Source organism: Phyllostomus hastatus, unplaced genomic scaffold (genome assembly GCF_019186645.2).
Source record: "Phyllostomus hastatus isolate PE091 unplaced genomic scaffold, TTU_PhHast_1.1 phas_scaffold_12, whole genome shotgun sequence".
In the NCBI taxonomy this organism is placed as follows: Eukaryota; Metazoa; Chordata; class Mammalia; order Chiroptera; family Phyllostomidae; genus Phyllostomus; species Phyllostomus hastatus.
The window spans coordinates 5,220,923-5,236,410 of NW_025334007.1; positions in this window are offsets into that span (position 1 = coordinate 5,220,923).

A 15,488-nucleotide genomic window follows, 5' to 3' on the forward strand; every position below is an offset into this window, starting at 1 on the left:
ATATAAAGGAAAGAGCAAAGAGCTGTCTGTTAACCAATAATCCAGTCTTCTCTTTTCCTTCCATTCTCACGTGCACCAGTACAGTGCAGTGTGTGCAGGTGATAAAGCCACACTTTAAATATCGCTGCTGTTTGAGAAGATTTTAGACTTCTCCAAGTGTCCAGCCTGATGCCCTCTGTCTTGCTAAAAAGAGACACAATGAGTAACATCAATCGATTTATTGAAAATGGCTTCCCACCTAGTGCCAGGCCAAGTCTGGTAGCTGTAACTTTATCCACACTTAGCAATTCTCTCCTTGATCTATACAAGGAGAATGAATGAAAACATCATTTGACAAGGACGAAGGATACACAGACAGTATAATGGTTCTCTCAGAGATTCTGACCCGGCTAGGCCTGAAATCGTTATTTTTATGGCATGACCCATATAAGAAAACCCAGGGGATGAGTTTAGCATAAGGATCACAAACCCCAAAAGCAAAGATGTTTTATATATATACACACACATATAAGTATATATATACACACACATATAAGTATACACACACACACACACACTTATATATACCTATATGTATATACACTAAGTGTGTGTGTGTTTTTGTGTGTGTATATATATAAAATCTCCCCCTTAAAAATGAATGAAGTTAAGGATGTGTTTGTTCCTGAAACAGGAGAGGAATAAAAGCTGATAATTGGGCTAGTTTGCCTATTTTTTCATGGACTGAAAAATTTATTTTATATCTCAATTTTTCTTACACATAAGTATCTAACTCCCACTGCTCAGTCGTAAGCCCATTACACACTAAACATTGTCGTGAGGGAGACAGTAAATCTTTGTATATTGAAATGGTATGCTTTTCAAAATATGACAATGATTCTTAAAGAAACTGAGAGTCAGAGTTGAAACTTAAATGTGAGAAAAATAAATTATTATCCAGTAATATTCTCAAATTTGATCTTCTACCACAAATGGAATTTTGTCCTTTAGAAGTCTTTGTATAGCAATTGAATTTTCTTGCTGGTTTAATTCACAGAAAAGTGTGATTAGAATCAAGTCACGTGACTATACAATAGCATTTTACCACACCTCCTAATAATGTTCCCTGAAAACACACAAAAAATTTATAGGTTCTATGGTTCCTTTTATAAACTTCATGTTAAAGCTATAATCCACTTTTGCTGACAGGATTACTTTTCTGACTTATTAATAAAAAGCATAAATGAATTTTATGATCACATACATAAAATTTTAGTGAGAAATATATATTGCTGCTATTGAATTCCATTTGTCTTTTTATTTTTAAACAACCCATCAATAAAAATCTATGCAGTGTAGAATAATAAATGTGTTATATATTTAATAACCAGGCAATGTCCAGGGTTTTTTTATTAGGTGCAATTTTCTATTGTTTGAATTTATAACCACAAACATGAATTTCTTAGGTAATAATAATTTTAAATGATTTTTGTCTTTGAAGAAAGGCCAGAACAGAATACCATATGTAAAATGTTAGGAAAATTGTTTTTCTTCCAGACCATCAAAGTAATGTATCCTATCAGTAATTTCAGAGCACTAAAGATAGAAAAATATTTAAGAAGAAAGTTTACCCATGGGTTCTATTTATTATCTCTTTATTTTCAAGTTCAGTATCCTTTTCTTTAAGATTTTATTTTTTAGAGAGAGAGAGAAAGAGAGGGAGAGAAACATTAATCAGTTGCCTCTTGCACACTCCCAACTGCAGACCTAGCCTGCAACTCAGGCATGTGTCCTCACTGGGAATCGAACCGGTGATGTTTCAGTTCACAGGCTAACACTCAATCCACTGAGCCACTCCAGCCAGGGAAGTTCAGTATGCTTATATGACTTTTAGAAATTAAAGATATATCTTTAAATGCCTTAACTGCGTGGAAAATCATAACAGGAAGCAGACTGTGAGAAAAAAAGGACATTAAAGCAAGAAAGGGACATTGTATAGAAATCTGTCACCCATGTCTTCCTTCCTAACTTTAGTAATGTGAGTAAATAATTTAAGTGGCTTACCTAAGATTATTAATTAATGCTGATTCTGTGTTTTTTGGTATACACTGTATATCTATGAGCATGCATGTATTTGTTCAATAGTTGAGAGATGGTAAATTCAATGAATGTCTTAAGTTCTATTAACAAATAAATTTAAAACATAAAAGGAAGAATGTGGCATGGATCCCATTCTAAAGATGTTCCTAGTCTGCTTAATGGCATAATATTAATATTCAATGAGCAATAAGAAAACAGGGATTCAGCTAGCAATATTTGCTACCACTGCCACTGCAAAGCTAGCAAGTGAGCTGTAGGTTTAAGCTATAGGTGTCAAAAAAGACAATGTAGAAAGGTTTTTGCCATAGAAATAAATTTTAAGTCTAGGAAAGAGTTCATTCTTCAAGATAGTATAATATGAAAAGAGATGATAGATTAACTCAGACCCTCAGAGGAACTACAGAATCAGATAGGAAAGGAAGGTGGACTGTTCTATGGAATGGCAGGAGAGTAGGTCAGAGGGGAGGGAGGAGGTTGAAACAGTGCAACGGGTGGCTGAAGTTTCCAGTAAGAAAGGCCATGAGCCCTGGCTGGTGTAGCTCAGTGGATTGAGTGTGGACTGTGAACCAAAGTGTCGCAGGTTCTATTCCTAGTCAGGGTACATGGCTGGGTTGCAGGCCATGACCCCCAGCAACCGCACATTGATGTTTCTCTCTCTCTCTCTCTCTCTCTCTCTCTCTCTCTCTCTCTCTCTCTCTCCCTCTCTCCCTCTCCCTCCCTTCCCTCTCTAAATAAATAAATAAATAAATAAAAATCTTAAAAAAAAAAGAAAGGCCATGAAATAACCACAAATAATAATAATAGACATGGAAAGGCAAAAAATTCATGCATTCATTCAGCAAGTATCTACAGAATCTGTACTATTTTCGTGGCATTGTATTGGGTACTGAGGAAGCAATGGAGGACAAGATAGATAATATCCCAGCTCTCCAGGAACTTTGATTCTTGTTGGGAAAGGCAAAAAGGTAAATAAACAAATGTTACAAAATGATAAGTGCAATGCAAACAATTAAGATAGAGTGATGATACAGTAAGGAACTAGGTAGATACCTGGGTCTCCTCCAAGGATGTGACATTGAATACGAGACCATGTATTTCAAGAAGCAGTCAATGTGAAGAACAGGAAAGATGCTGAAAGGGGACCACTAGGGCAAAGGGCCAAAGGCAGAAAGTAAATTGAGAGCCTGTCTGGCTCGAGCTTAGTGGGCAAGGGGGAGAGTGATATGACATGACAGACAGAGGCAGTGCCTAGGATAAAATCACATAAAAGTAATGAAGGTGATGTCTTTTTGATTATAAAATGGTCTAAATATTTTCAGACTCCTTTAATGAAATTAAACTTTGTTTTTCTTTTCCTCTGTACTAAATTGGAAACAGGGACAAGAAATACGTCCTCTCACCTACTTAGAGCTTTGGAGGATTAAGCCCCATCTGCTTTGGGTTAAATGACCCATCAAAGTGTGTAGTAAAGGAAATTGGAGGTTTGAGGGCAGAAGCAGGGTAGCTTAGAAAGCAAGAGTTCTCCCTGATGGGCTTGAGACCCAAAGAGCTTGTCCTGACCAGACTCCTCGCCATCCCCTCAAGAGAATGAGATTGACTTTGTGGTGATGGACTTGGGGTGAGGCCCGAAGTGTGGCAAAGCAGACACGTTCTCCTGTTCCTTGGAAAGAAGCCAGGGCTCCAGAGAGGAAAGCTGCCAGGTGACTGTAATGAGGGAACAAGAAATTCTCCCAAGTGAGATGGTAAAGTGGAATGAACTCTATTTAAGAAAACACGGTAATGCAACCTATTTTCTTGAAAACTTCCTTTTATGCACTATGATTCATTTCAGTACAAATACATAGGTAAAGTGAAGTTTATATGATCATGTTGGATGTGTACATTGGCATATCCCAAACTTAAATGGGATGTAATAAAGCATTCTGGAAAAAGAGTGTCCCAGCCCTGGCTGGTGTGGCTCAGTGGATTGAATGCAGACCTACACACCAAGAAGTCTGGTTCCATTCCCAGTCTAGGGAACCACTACTTGCCTGGGTTGCAAGCCAGGTCCCCAGCAGGGGCCACATGAGAGGCAACCACACATTGATGTTTCTCTCCCTCTTTCTCCCTCCCTTCCCCTGTCTAAAAATAAATAAATAAAACTTAAAAACAAAAGAAAAGTATTTTTTTAAAAAAAGAACGTTAAAACTTGTTTAGCTCAGTATGACAGCTCTTATTGTAAATTATGCATAAGTCATATGAAGAGAAGCAAGATTATATAATCTGAATTATTATATAAATATTATATGCCACATTCAGCTATTGGTATTTATGTGGCAGAGCTGTTAAACAAAACCATCTTCCACTCTAACCTCTATAAAAAAAATGAGAGTTGACATTTTACATCATGTTCTCTATTTACCACCACCATTTTTATAGGTTCTAGAATGTATGAAATAATATAAAGGATAAGAGAGCCATATGGTAAAGATTAATTTAAATAACTTCTATTGCATCTGTTAAAATTAGATAAATAAAGCCTTATCTTACTGAGTAAAATTAACTATTGAGTCTCTGATATGTAGATCAAGATCTACAAGTGGACCTGCAAACTTCTCTGAGTGGATTGTGGAGTTACATACCCCAGGTGCTGGCCCTTCCCAGCCACTTCAGCCCTTCTTGCTTTGTTTGCTGGGATCCTCTGTGGGCAAAAGAAGATGCAGCCAGCAGGGTTACATTCCTGATGAGTTTGTGACTGCACGCACTTCAAGTGCTCTCCCCGTCCCCAATATAACCTTAAACTGTCTTCAGAAATATGGGAGCCTCCAGGCCCTGTCGTAGCCCACCCACAGAGCATTTCAGTGGCTTCATGTGGAATCTGGTTTCCAAATACTGTTAATAAGAAATTGAAGAGTTAACTTTATAATCTCAGAATATGAAATTGTTTATAAAAATACTTTTATAATTGCGAACCAAAGTGTCGCAGGTTCGATTCCCAGCCAGGGTACATGCTTGGGTTGCAGGCCATAACCCCCAGCAACCGCACATTGATGTTTCTCTCTCTCTCTCTATCTCCCTCCCTTCCCTCTCTAAAAATAAATAAATAAAATCTTTAAAAAATACTTTTATAATTAAGTTTCCTTGGTAATACTGCAAACAATGAAATGTGCTTTTGATTAAATATTCATTGGTCCAATTCAATCAGAGTACATTTTGTTACCCAGGTCACCAGAAAGCACCTTTAAATCAAAGTCATGTTCGAGTACTGCATAATGGTCACCGGTTTTGGTTGGGTTTTTTTTAGATTTTATTTACTTATTTTTAGGGAAAGGGGAAAGGAGAGAGATAGAGAGGGAGAGAAACATCAATATGTGAGAGAAACATTGATCGGTTGCCTCCCACATGCCCCACCCCCGACCTGGGACATGGCCCACAACCCAGACGTGTGCCTTGACCTAGAATTGAACCAGCGACCTTCTGGTTTGCTCCCAACTCACTGAGCCACGCCAGTCAGGGCTGGTCACTGTTTAAAGATAACTTCCCTACACTGTGTTTCCTAAGAGATTTTTTTTGTTGAAATGTATAATAGCACTATAATAGCTTACAAATATAACGAGTAATCTGTGTATTGTATATGTTAACTGACCTCATATATTCAATCTACATTCTTTTACTATTCAAGATAAAGGTTGGAGGCAAGAGGACTGTATTACTTGAATTCAGGATCATTGTGTATCAAAGTAGCTTGGAAAAATCAGTTATATGTTTCACACCTTGAACAAGTAAGATGTAACTATCCCCAAAGAAATTCACTTTCAAGTATAAAGCATCAAGTCCTGATAAAATTATGTTTACAAAAACCGTACCACTGAAATGTCTCAAAGCGATAAGTAGAATCATACACTAGAAGAGACAGGTGTGAAAAAAAAAAGTATCTATTCTTGGAGTATTGGTATGGAGTGCTCACCTATCCCTGAAGTTCCCAGAAAAATGGAGACGTCAAAGACATGGGAGGGAGGCATAAACCACTTTTTTATCTAATATCTTTTAGATAGCCTCCCAAGTGGACTGGGTGCTTGAATGGGATGAGAAAGTGCTGCTGATACAGGGCTGTGTACAGAGAATTAATAAACACGAGGCTGACCTGCCTCCCCATTTTGAGAATTCTGTTAAAATGCTACGCAAAATTTTTGGAGTGGAACAGAAAGATAATTTATCAACTGCCTCATTCCCGTATAAATTATTTGAATATATGAACACATGAAATTTCTAAATGTTAGTTCATTTCACCCTGGCTGGTGTGGCTCAGTGGGTTGAGCAGCAGCCCGCAAACCAAAGGGTTGCTAGTTTGATTCCCAGTCAGGGCACATGCCTGGGTTGCGGGCCAGGTCCCCAGTTGGGGGCGTGCGAGGTGCAACCAATTGATGTTTCTTTCACACATCAATGTTTCTCTCCCTTTCTCTCCCCCTTCCCCTCTCTCAAATAAATAAAATTTTTTAAAAATACATTAGTTCATTGCTATAATCATTGTAGACAAAGCAGAGGAAAGGTCGTGCCTATATAGTCACCTATATTTCCTTCAGTTTGATAGTAAGAGCCTATATCTGGTTAACCTACAGTTTAAAAATAAGTGATGTCACTGAAAGAGCTCTCTCAACAACCGTCTTAACAGAATTGACTCTTTCAATTCTTAAAGCAAGGTTCTGATGTCAAGTCTATGATCATCCTCGTTTTAAAGATAAGGACATACTGATAATAAGTGGCAGAGCCGAAATGTTTAGAGAATAAAAATAGGAACAAAATTATTGTGTGTTCATTTATTCAATAGAATTTGGAAAGCAACTACAGGTTGATGGTATGGTGACTACTAGGGATTTGTTATGAGAGCCCCCTGTCCAAAGGAGCTTATCACTAGTGTTAGGGACAGCATGGCGGTGGGAAGTGGTAGTAGGGGGCTTACTCCCAACCCCCCACAAGACGTTATAAAAGCAAACTGCGGATGAGTCAGCCACTAGAGCACCGGAAGGTGTTACCTTTTTGCCCAATGACCTTTGTTTCTCCTTTTGCTCCTATTCTCTGTTCCTTTCCACTACCTCTTCCTCCCACATTATTACTCCCGGTATTTGTTTTTATTGCCAAGTATTTAAAACATTATTGAAAGTTTTCAAGTTGTCTGAGGCATCTCTTGAAATCCTCTGGGAGGGAAGCAGTGTAAATTTCAAGTGCAGAGAGAAAATTGTAAAGTTTCACTATTTTCGGAGCACTTCCCTATGACCAATGAAGTTTTATATCCTTTAGCTCCCTCTGCATTCTCATCAATTTCCCCCCATTGTGCATTTAGTTATAGATATATCTTTTTTGTGCTGCAGTTGTTTAAACTACTTTATACTGAAATCCATTCCAATTAAAGTTAGAGATTTTTCTAAAGTGACAAAGGAATGAGGGCTTATGAAAAATGCTCAACTTCAAAAAGAAAAATACCTTCACTACAAATAGGAAAACATGCAGCTTTTTCTTGTAAATTCTAGGTAATAACAAACCAGTCCAGTTGCTTTGATCTGTACAAAGATCTAGGAAGAAATCATCAATTTGTAAACACCTACCAAACAAATGATGTGATTACCAGTAGAGCCTGTGAGAAGTCTACCTTATCAGAACCTTCTAATTTCATTTTATGAAAAAATGATAGGCCTGATAGGCATCAGGAACACCACAAATGTAATCTATCTGAGAGTCCATAGTGCCTCTAATATATTTCCATCTGACACAAGGATCAACCATCACAAGCGCCATACCTGCATCTGTCAAATCCCCTGGGGACGCTCCTTTCTCAAACAGTAAAAACAAAGGATGGAGGAAGAAATGCACTCAGGAGCTCCACTTCCATAAAGATTGAAATCGATCAAGGACCACTGATAACTGTAACTTTAAACAGAGTTATTAACACTATGATCATTATTTTAAGTATAATCCAGCTTGAAGGCTGGTGGAAGAAGGGACCTGGTTGGGGCCTCGCAGTCAAATTTCTATCTTTAAGAGTTGATGTTTGTGTAACTCTCCTTTCTGCCTTTATTTGAGCAGATCTGAGTGTGATTACTGGGTATGATTACTACCTTTTGCGTATTGTTTATGTTTCAAACGTAGATGCCTCATCTCACAGAAGCAGACACAGCTACAGACGTAAATGGCCCACATGTAACAGTTAAATCTGGGGTGACCCCTACACATACAGTGTCTGACCTTCAAGCTTCCGTGGCCTTTGAGAAGCTGGCTAAGCTGTTAGCTTCATAGGGAAACTCAGCGGGGCAATGGCCTGTTGGTGGCTTTTATCATTCTGTGGAGAACTTTGGAAGCACGTTTATTATTTATAGGGCAGTGTCTCCAATATGGTTATACTTATTTTTTATTAATTGATTTTAACACATTAATGCATGTTGATATGAACAACGCAGAAAAGGTACTTCAATTAAGGAATATATCCTCATGCTTTGACAACTGGTTTTACAAAGAAAATTATGAAACTATGATTAAAATACTGCTAATATCTAACATTTAACTAACCACTTGCTATATACTAGCATGGTTCTAAGCCCCATATGTATGGGATCTCTTTGAATCCTTATATCAATGTTATAAATACAACTGTTTCACTCATTTTTATGTGAGAAAATAGAGCACAGAGATTATGCAGGCTGACCAAGAGCACAGAGCTGGGATGTGACCTCAAGCAATAGCTCCTCTGGCCTGTACCCTTAAGTACAACTAATTTTATAATGTACTTTAAAGAGACCAATATTCCAAACCTTAAAATTTCTATCTTACTTCAGATTTATTAGTGTTTATCATTTATCGCTAATTAATATATTAGTATTTTTTAAACATTGACACATATTACTATATGAGTTATACATGGCCCATTATCACCAGACTTTTACATGATTACACCATTGAAAATCATTAATTTTTTTAAAAGACATATTCTAATCAGAACAAAAAAATTATTCATGCCAACCAGTAGTTGTATAATGAAAGAGGATACAGCATCATTTTAATTTCTCTATTTGAAAGGTTTCATTAATGTTTAAATTATGTAGTATTTTAATGAAATGGTGGCTAAGGGAGTTCTCTGTGTGTGTATATTCTCCTTTAGTTCCAGAAAAAATAAAGACTATTACAGATGAAACTAAATTTGTCCACAAAATTTTTCCATTTGGTCAAATTTCAGAGCATTTGTTTTATGAAAACTTATTTGAAAAGCACTCGATATTTCTTTAAGGTAAGTGCTTCCTCCAAGAAAACACAAACAACCACACAAGCTTATAGTCTATCTTTGAGTCTAAAACATATGACCTTCTCTTCCCATGAACGTTTATATTTTTTTAAATATTTTATTTATTTATTTTTAGAGAGAGAGGAAGAGAGGAAGAAAGAGAAGGAGAGAATCATCAATGTGTGGTTGTCTCTCGCACACCTACCACCTGGGACCTGGCCTGCAACCCAGGCACGTGCCCTGAGTGGGAATCAGAACCAGTGACCCTTTGGTTCACAGGCCAACATTCCACCCACTGAGCCATACCAACCAGGGGGTCTTTCCATTAACTTTTAATGTGATCTTTCAGGAGGAAACGTGCTCATAGATGACCTAGGTGTTTCCCACTGGTGAAGTACTGCCTCCTCTACTTCAATGCTCAAAGGAAGAAGACACATTAAGAATGACCAGGAGAAAGTATGAAGAACATACATTGGTAGCAGCTCAAAGTTTGGGAGCTAAAAAAAATTTCTGAGGACCTAACGCTTCTGTAATGTTCTGTGCCAGCCTATATTTAACTTGTGTTGAAAAGCCCATGTTCTCTCAGAGTTAAAATTAATCTGTCTCCATGGTGAGTTCCAATAGAACTGTGGCTGGTTAGCTCACAGTGTGTGGTGATGATAAAATCAGAGAAGGTCAGAAAACTGCCTTTTGTCTCTTGGTCAGAGGTGACTCCCTAACTCCAGTCTCATACATGGGCACTCCATAGATATCAGTGGAATGGGTGAAATCATGTGAATGGGTCAGCACAGGTCAGTTGGCTTCCTTGGAGAAATAGCTCACTCAGGTCTTCAACATACTCAAGACACTTCAGTAGAAAGCTACTGTCCAAAGGGAAAGAAAGTACATTCTAATCCGCTGCTTTTCTAAGTGATCCCCAAGGACCACCTTCATCCAAATTTCCACTGGTGCTTTTATTTTATTTTTTAAGATGTATTCCTAGCTCTTCCATTTTTTATTTTTTAAAATAGTTTATTTATTCATTTATTTTAGAGAGTGGAGGGAGGGAAAGAAACATCAATGTGCGGTTGCCTCTCGCAAGCCCCCCATCAGGAACCTGGCCCGCAACCCAGGCATGTGCCCTCGCTGGGAATTGAACTGGCAACCCTTTGGTTCGCAGGCCAGCACTCAAGCCACTGAGCCACACCAGCCAGGGCAAATATCCACTGGTGCTTTTAACTTGCAGGTTCCCAGACCTTATGCAGACCTTCAGAATCAGGTCCCTCACATTTTGGTCAAGGAATCAGCATTTAGAAAGCTCACTAGGGGATTATTACTTTCACCAAGGTTTGAAAACCACTGGTGTAATACATCCCCTATTTCCCCCTGGTAAAATAAAGTTTCAGAATGTATCTGGTGCCACATTGCTGATTACTGAATTTGGTTTAGAGGACAAGCAACACAGGGCCCAAAGTCATGAGGATTATTTTCTAATTCTAGCTCAGGCACTGATTAACTATGTCATTTTATTTAAGTCTAACCTTAAAATAAAAGCAACTTGAGCCATTTTCCAGACTGGGCACCGGTTCTCCACTTACAGCTGGTTCTTCTCTCCCAAATCCCACCCCAACACATTTCAAGCATACAACGAATTCCTATTATTAAGTGATACCCTTCACACACTTAAGAATCACAGATCTAGACTAGAATAGCTTGATCTTCCAAAACGACAGGTAGAAATATTAAGAGATGTGCCCAAAGTGTTGTTGATAGTATTGGTATTGAAACATTCAGGTTTCCCGGTTCCAATTTTAAGTAATATAGGATCCTATTCCTCACTCACTCACTGAAATGCAAAAGTCTATACTGACCATAGCGATGGCTGTGAAGGAAAAATGAAATGCTATGTATTTTCATAGGTAAAAAGTACCATGTTTCCTAGCCATTCCCCACTAGTGCTTGAAGCTTTTTTCACCTCTCTGAATTTGTTCATGAAGTTTTCTCACCTTGGAATACCTCCCTTCACCACTTGAGCACAACAAAATTCTCACAGTCACTCAGGCCTAATCTTTGGGTTTTGCACACCAAACTTTAATGTGAGGAGGAGGGGTTCCCCCCACACTACCCAACAGTTCCTGGACACCAGCTGAGTGTCCTATAATCCAGCTTAATTCTGACACGATCTACATGGAGTGTCAGAATCAACAGGTTAAGGGCTCAGTCTTACAATACTGCCTGCCCACTTCAGATGCCAGTCAGCAGCCCAGGTGGTCTGATCAAACAGGCTGCAATAATCCCCCCTCCGGGGGTTCATTTAAATCTCTGGAGCAGCTCACAGATCTCAAAGAAACATTTAGCTTAATAGATCACCAGTTGCTTATTAAAGGGTGTAACTCAGAATGCTAGACACCTAGGGCAAGGTATGCGGCAGGGGCACAGAGCCTGCGTGCCCTCTGCAGGGACACCATACTCACCGAATCTCCATGTGTTCACCTAGAAGCTCTCCAAACCCCATCCTATTAGATGTTTATGGAGGCTTCATTACATAGGCATGATTGATTAAATCATTGGCCAATGGAGGCTGACTCAACCTGTTGCCCTTCTCCCCGCTCCCGGCCTACTGCCCTGGAGGTTGGGGAGCCAGACAGAAAGTTCCAAACCCCCAATCAGGTGGTCGGCTCCCCTGGCAACGTACCCTTAGGTGCTTTCCAAAAGTCACCTCATTAGCATTACAAAAACCTTGATCCCTCTCATTGTTTAGGAAATTCCAAGGGTTTTTGAAGCTTTGTGACAGAAACTGGAGGAAGACCTCATATATATTTCTTATTAATAAACAACAGAATTCAACTGAGTATATTTGAAGATGTAATTGACTTAATTAAGCATTTCATGAATCAGGCAGCATCCCATCCAGTAATGAGAAGGGTGCTCCCAGGGGTTGTATAAAATGGAAGATTTTTATTTTTTAATAGGAAGAAGGGTGGGGCAAGGTAGCTATTAACAAAAGAAAAGAATTATTTTTAGATGCAGACTTCTTCTTTGGTGGGGGAGGAAATGGCAAGGATTTTTTTTTATTATGCAGACTACCACTTCTCTCTATGGGGGTGTAGGTATGGTGGGGGCCCTGGTGACAAACTACCTTACTGGTACTTGACCAGAAAATTCCAGACCGGTTGATTAAGATTTTTTTTCTAGTAAAGGCTGGAACAGCAATTAGGTCAGGTATTAAATCTAGGTTTGGTATCGTGGGTGTTAGCACAAGTGATGCCATTTTGGGTCTGAGGTTTTCTCTTTAACATTATAAATCACAATATCCCATCTAACTAAAAGGCTTTCCTTAATGTTTCCCTGGCCTAGCTTCTTTGAGATTCTTTGGCACCATCCCTCTAACCCTGAGCAGAGAGGCCTCCGCCTGATGGGGGACTCAAGAGTTGGAAAATTTTAGTTTAGGTAATCGTTCAAGAGCTTAGCAATGAATACTTGGTAAAAAGCTATTTTTCAGGAACTGAGGCTAAGACCCACCCTGGCTCCAGGAGAACGCAAACAATTTGTGCCCCCAGGGGACTGCGAGCAATCAAGATGGCATCCGAGCCATTGTGTTCCAGGGAGAGACATCCTGCCCCCTGGGGCAAAATAAAGAATCACCCATCAAGGGATGAAAGGATTTTAGGGAAATTGCCAGACTGGACTGCAGCTTTTATCTGATTAGCCTTTTTCCTGAGTTCTAAATCCTTTACCTACATGTCTTCCTCCTTATAAAAAAGGCTGGCTTGAAAGGAAATGTAAGGCTGCCTTGTAGGGTACACAAGATGCTCTCCTCTCTCCAGCCATCTGAGTAAAGAACCCATACAGTCCAAGTCCTTGTCTCTGCTTATTGGTTCTTGTGGTGACAGGCAGCACGAATGCCAGCTTTTCTGATTTCATGCCCCATCCCTCCCTTTGCAGGGGTGTCCAACCTTTTGGCATCTCTGTGCCACACTGGACGAAGAAGCGTTGTTTTGGGCCACACGTTAAATACATTGTGACATGTAATCACAAAAAGAAAATCTTACATGCTTTTAGTAAATTTATGGTTCTGTGTTGGGCCGCATTCACAGCCATCCTGGGCTTGCACGCAGCCTGCGGGTCGGACACCCCTGCTAGAGGGTCCAACTCTGGCCTTGTTCCTGCCAAGCCACTGCTCACAGGCAAGGAATCTAGGGGAACCAAGAAAGTGCACATACCCAAAGCCCTTGTCGTCACCTTTTAGACCATACCTGGTACCCCCAAATTTAAAACATCCTGTATAGCAGGCCATAGGTCCACTTCTAGGGTCCTTGTGCGCCCTTTCCTTGGTTTGACTTTCTGCAGACAGACCCGACAGTGCTTGTATGTGTACCCTACCCTTGAAGGAATGTCAAGGTGCAGGTATTTGAGGCAGGGTAAAGTGAGGAAGGTCGAAGGAACCTCAATGCGAGCTAGATGTATATGAGGCTCATCAGTGGGGAGGACAGAGCCAGAGAGGGAATAGCAGAGTAATGCGCCGAAACTGAAAGGCCTCCTTTAGTTCTGCTGCCGAAACCTCACACACGCTAGTACACCTTAAACTTACACAATGTTGTATGTCGATCACATCTCAGTCAGGATGAGGGGAAAAAGAAGTGAGCCTCTTTCTTAGAGTCTAAGGGATCAGCACACTTTTTCTTACCGGAATAGATTTTAGGTTGTGCAAGCCATGCAATGGCTTGCTACCAATCTTCAACTCTGTGGTGGAAGCATGAACGCAACCACAGAGAATACTAACAGGCATGCCTGTAGTCCAATACAACTCCAATACAAAACCAGACGGCGAGCTGGATTTGGGCCCTGGACTCTTTACCGACCACCACATGACCTGTGTTTTCCTTACTGCATTCTATCTCACGTTCAAGTTCTACAGTTACCTGATCCCCTCTCTCACCTCTACTTTGAAAAGTTTGGCTGCACGGCCACATGTAGTGGCTATCCAGAGTATGGACTTTTACATACAGAAACAGAATTAAAATGCTGGGTTGCCCTTTGCAGTTTGATAAGCAGCATACTATTAGTGCTAACACACCACTGAGCCCAAGGACACATTTTGTGTTTAAAGAAGGATTACAAAGCTCTGATATACAGACTAGATGTGGCATGTAATTGTCACTTGCAACTCTACTAAGCGTGTTATAAATTTGTGTCATGATTTAGCTTTAAAAATATAACCTATTCTCCTAATGCCAGTGTCTTAGCAACATTTTTGTGAAGTGTACACTTTTGGAGATATACAGACAAATGAGCCCTGGCTGGTGTGGCTCAGTGGATTGAGCACCAGTCTGTGAACCATGGGGTCACCAGTTCGATTCCTTGTCTGGGCACATGCTGGGTTGCAGGCCAGGCCCCCCAGTGAGGGGCATGTGAGAGGCAACCACACATTGAAGTTTCTCTCCCTCCTTTTCCCTTTGTCTAAAATTAAATAAATAAAGTCTTAAAAAAAATAAAGACAAATGAGACACACCTTTGCCCTCAGAGAGCTGACCCTTTAATGGAGCAAACTGTGAACTTCCCCAGGAAAGATATTATGTTTTCTGCTTCTTTTTATGCCCAGCACCTATCTAGCAGCAGCTCCATAAAGGATAGCTCTGCTGCTGTTCTCTCAGAGAGGTTGGCTGAAGAGACTTGTAGGAAATTCACCAGACCCCCTAAGCAATTGGCAACTGAACTTGACTTCCTCTGCAGCTAAGATGTTCAAACCTTGAGAGAGGAGCTTGCTCTTTTAATGTACTAAATCTTTTCCATCAAAGGTTTGGTGGGGGAGCCAACCTCTTCTCTTTTCCATAAAAAGCTTAAAGAGACCTATGCGAGGGAAAACCCCAACTCAGGCAAGTGTCCATTGTCAGTAACAACCTGCACTAATATTCAGTGGTGATGGGGGCACTGAGTTATTTTGTTAGGTCGTGCTCTTGTTGTCCTGTGGTACTGCTGAGGTGCCCAAGATATACAGCGCATGCCCATTAGCTAGCACTGCTTTTTGATGAGCTCACTCCTCCCTCTCCATCCTTGCTGCTCAATGTGAGCCCAACAGAGCAACAATATCAGCATGATGGTATCATCTGGAGGTTTGTTAGAAATGCAGAATCTTGGCTCTATCCCAAGTCTACTGAATCAAAATCCTGTGGCTGATCGG